This window comes from Pinus tabuliformis, chromosome J (genome assembly GCF_031772625.1).
Source record: "Pinus tabuliformis cultivar Carrire ecotype Pingquan chromosome J, CPIR1, whole genome shotgun sequence".
NCBI classification, from domain to species: domain Eukaryota; kingdom Viridiplantae; phylum Streptophyta; class Pinopsida; order Pinales; family Pinaceae; genus Pinus; species Pinus tabuliformis.
The window spans coordinates 570,258,371-570,263,739 of NC_142295.1; positions in this window are offsets into that span (position 1 = coordinate 570,258,371).

Below are 5,369 nucleotides of genomic sequence, written 5' to 3' on the forward strand. Positions count from 1 at the left end.
TTGTAGTGCTGCTTTTCCAATTTGTAGCTACTGTTCCCTAAGTAACAACTTTGTGTTTGATAGGTTTTCGTTTGTTGTTTCATATAGAAAGTATTTAGAAGTTGATGTTTTAAATGGATTTCTCTTGTTATAGATCACATTCTGAGTTGATTCCTTTAACATTGTAGCTTTTCTTTTCAATAGGGTAGTAGTAATTAGTCATACCAACATTTCTTTTGAATAAACGGTGCAGATAACCTTGAAATAGAAAGACGAGACCTCGGGTTGACAATTTATTATGCAGTAGTTGGTTGGTCCTTTTAGGAACAATTAATTGGCTCAACATTTTAGCACTGTTGTTAGGGAGGTTGTCAAAGAGAGTGCTAGTTGTATCCCTAGGGGTTGGGTATTAAAGACGAAAGGTAAGAACCTACTCATACACCCTAGTAAAAAAATCTTGTGGTGGTGCTTGTCCTCGGCTGATACATTTAGTTTGTTTAGTGTGTATGACTAGAAAGAAACCTAAGACTAGGAATCATATAGAAATAAATAAAAAATATACCCCGAAAATCATCAAAAACCAAAGTCATGTTGGCCTTGGAAGAATGACCTTCATAACTAACATTTGTAATGAAAAATATCAAGCGTCAATAAGTCCCCAAGAAACATCTGGGAAAGTTTCTACTATCATTACCTCTCTAGTAGCAGAGTCATCAGTTGCAGCTAACGCTGAGATTCATGATAAAACTTTAGGACCTGAGCTGAGCTTTGAAGACACAGCTGATAGGCATCTCAATATTTTTGACAAGGGTGAGGGGAACTCTTGTAACTTAGGGGAAGGGAGAGGTGAGACAAGTGAACCACACCCTCAAACTTCTGAGCAAGAATCTCTTGCGACACCCATTATGAGAAGAGAAACTAAAATTCCTGATCTGAGAAGTATTGCGAGACCTGTTCAAGGATCAAAACCCCGTCAACATACTAATATTTTCTAGTTAGTACCCCTTGATTACATAATCCCTGAAGGTTATTGGCAGATCGTTGATCAAATGGAACAATCGGTAACAAAAACACAAACCTCAACCATATAATATCCCATTATTGATCTAGAGGTTGTTATGTAGACACATTACTCTTGCGGACAAGAGCAATCTCCCTAGATTTCCAACAAAACCTAGTAACAAACATCAAAAGAATTTCTACCTTTCCTTAGCTTATAAATAAAACGTGAAAAATGTAGTATGCAAAGAATCACTTATTAGCGATGTGCTTATAGAATTCCTTTCAGTGCTTTCTACAACCAACTTTTCCTCAATGCTTTTCATAGCTTCTCCATGATGCTCCAAAAGAGATCTGCATAGACAAAAACATTCAAAGGGTCAAAGCATCTCACATATAAAATCAAAGGTAAATGAAATCCCTAACTTAACATAAAACATATAGTTGAATCAATAATTAGTTATAAACCATGCGAGTGATCAAGGAATCTCACAAATAACATCAAAATAGATATAATTAGGAAATAAAAACTACTTTGTATTGAATTCAAAGGAGAAAAAGCTTAGAACCTGGTTGCCTTTATGTCATAAGCCTCTTCCAATGGTCTCCATTCCTTCCCTTGATGACAAGCTCTTAAAACCCAAAATAAATAACATAAGTTTACAAATCCAAAAGTCTCTCCTGCTTCCTCTAGTCTTAAGCTCAATTTATAGACACGAGGAGGTTTCTAGTTCCTCTTCTCAAGGGATATGATGCTTAAGAGGAGGACATTGGTTCCATGAACCAAGGGATGAGGCACAGCTATGTAATAGATCAAGGTTTCTAATTTGGATAAGATTCCTCCATCAAAGCTTCTAGAATTTGCTTTTTTATTTTTACTTGCGTAAACATGATTGCGCAGTTTACAGTGGAAGACATTGCACAAAATTGCGTAGGCCATAATGGTAAAAATTGCACATGTGCAGGTAATGGAAAGGAAAATTTCACACATGATTAAAAATGGTTTTCAAGTAGTTTAACCCAAAATTCATTTTTTCCTGGTATTGTTTTACTTCAAGATTCATAGGGGATTTACTTGAGATGTTCATTGGATGGCGAGAAATCCGAATTGACAGTCATGGAGACAAAATTTAGTGTAATAGATTTCCCCCTAAAGTGAAAAGACATAAAATATGTTTGATGACTGAAGCACTTTATCATGTCAAAGGTTCAGATCAGAGACCAATTGGTTGAAGACCTGAAACAAACAATCAAGGATTACCATATCATGCTTTCATATAAACATCACTGAGGTAGGCATTCCCATACTCAGAGTAAAAGTATCTCAAAGAATCAATATGGAAATACATCTGAAGATCCATGTCAACATAAGACACAGTATGGACATAACCATCAATGGATCTATGTTTACAATCATGAATATTTAATAACTCCACGCAGCCTGGATGGATGAAACTAGATCTAGGGTCTTGATCTCCATCTCTCGATGTACAAATCTAATGATATGAGTAGATGTCTTGAAGTTGAACACGGTAGAAACTGCCTGATTACTAGTCAATGATGTAAACCATTAACAGGTGCGAGAGAAACCACCAATAATGACAATGGTTCTCGAGGTACTTCCAGTACACTCTATGAAGTGTGAAAATATGTCTTGAAGTCGAACACTCATAGAATCATTCGATCGAAGGCAAATGATGAGAACCTATCGTCGAAAGAAAGAAACTTACCATTGAGGCATGCAAAATCCAAGGTATTGAAAGGGGGTTTCTAAGTCAACTTCTTGGATAATGAGTTGATGTCGACAGGAAGCGAACCATCGCAGGAGGGCCTTTATGTATCTTACATCTACAAAACGAAACAAGTATTAATTTTTGAAGAAAAAATGGACTGACTCGGGGATGACCGACTCAGGGTTGAGTGATGTGATTGAAGGTTATGATTTACAAGGTAATTTTGACTGAGGTTGGACTTCTCTTGAACATATCGGTGACACAACATTTCGACTTCGCAACATTTGACTAAAAAATAGGACCATAAACCAGTTTGAAGACTTTCAATGAGGTATGACCAATTCATAGGCAAATGGATTTCCAAACCCAAACACATAAGTGATGGAGTGTCATGTTCAAGAGTGACATAATGCCTTTTTACAATACAAAAATAAATTCTCTTTCCCAATTTTCCACCACCATTACTAGCTAGTACCTCTTTATTTTTACGCAAGCTTGAGGAGGATAACATGTTCTTGTCATGTAAGTTCATCCTTCGGACGAATCCTTCGAAGTATTTTCAATGAACCCAAGGAAGGAGTGGTTTGGTCTCGTCATGAATGATGAGTCCAATGCTACTTAATGTTTTTACAAGTCGAGCAAAGGTATAACTCGTTCATTTTACATATTTAGAGAGTTTGAAAAAAAGGCGAAATAGAAAACTCCATAGGTTCCTTCTCGTAATTTGTCCCTTGGGCCTAAAAAGGTAGAAAATAATACCCAAGAGAACCTCTTAGCCATGCTTGACTAAGGAGTTCCTTTTTCGTAAATAGTGTAGTTCAGTCCATAAAAGGGTTAAACTTATACTGCATAGACGACTGTTCATTTACTTTTACGAGTTGAAATAGTCAAATACTCGACAATATTTTCATGTTTAGGGAGTCTTAAAAGGGCTTAAAGAGAACTCCAATGTTTTGGTTTTTTGTAATATTTTAATGACCTTGAAAAAGTGATAAAAATTTACTCATATCACCGACTTTCAATTTAATTAATGAGTAGGAAAATATGGAAAGAACTCGACATTTTCATGTACATTTTACGAGCATGAAAAGATAGCAAAAGAAACTCGGGATTTTCATGAGTTTAACGAGTCTTGAAAATAATAACCAAAATGGACTCGAGATAGGTTTCATTTTTATACAATCTTGAAATAGAGAAAAACTATGCTTGAGAGTGGTTTCATTTTTACACAAGCTTGAAATAGAGAGGAAATTGTGCTTGAGATAAGTTTAATGCCCCTTAAGCATAATCTGGAGAGGTACATGCCCCCCAAGCTTCATTTGATCTACCTAAGTAGACTACTAGTTACTAATAGGTAGATGGAATGAAGGTTCATTCATGAGATTAGATGTAAAACTCGACTCAATTAGGGGAAAAATTGTTTCATTTTTCAACAAGCTTGACACATGAAAATAACTATGCTCATGGAACCTTGTTTCATTTTTTAACGAGCTTGAAACAAGAGAAGGAACTATGCTCATGAAGATCTATTGACAGTGCTGGACCTGCCAACATGTTAGGGGATCTCCTTGGTAAGAAGTCCCAACTAGACCTTAGACCATTTGGAGTAGGAGTCCCAACAGTGGTTAGTAAAGCTATGTCTTGACTGCGATAGTATGTAGAGGTAAGAAATATATCTTTGTCAGAAGCAAGTGTGTGACCTTGCAGCGAGTCAAGAGAGATGCATGGGGAGGTTCTAACACACGAAGCGAAAAAATGAGTGTATCCCTTATAAGCCTGTAATAGTGCGCAACCTAAAAGGAAAACACGAGCTGAATGACATCACAAGCTAGAAAGAAGAATAGTCAACAATCCAAAGAGATGTACTTTCTTTGCACTGTGGAGAAGCCAAGGCTCATCACAATACTCTCCAAGACCTCTCTAAGCAATGCCTAAGAAAAGATTGGTTCCCAAAAGCCCTAGTCTATGAGTTATGAGGTTTTATTTATAACAAAGGGTGGGGTGACCCTTGACATTCCCCTTTGTGACTCTTGGAATAGCCTCATGACTCTTCAACTTCATTACATAACTTTTTACATTACATATGGCTATTTTTCATTCCACTAATGACACCTGGAATTTCACTTTACATCATTTTTACAATAATAATACATTTTCCACATATACCCAATGTGGGACAAAATAGGCTTCAGTTAGTCAGATAAGACAACGCTGAGAATCATATGGATGTAGAAAGACTAGCTCATCAACATCCTCTCTGTGATCCTCGATGACAAATTGATGCCATGCTTGATAGTGCGCAATGTTGTCTGCATCCTCTTTGATGATGTCTTCCTGGAAACGAATTCTTGCCTCCATTGCTTCTGGGTATACTGATTTTGAACCTCTGTCAAACTCATCCTGTAACATGCACAACTTAGTTGCGAGCAAGGCCGGATTGACAATGTACATCTGCATGTTATCTAAACTAACTTGCAAATCTGCGCTGGTGGCCATGAGCATCAACTAATCAAAGTACACGTCGAGCTCCAATACGAATTGGTTCTTCTCTTTGGCCTCAATGAGCGTACCAATCGACGGGGTGCCATACTTTGTCACCATGACATCAAAACTCCTTAACAACCATGCATACGAAGCCTCAACACTCGTGATGAGAGA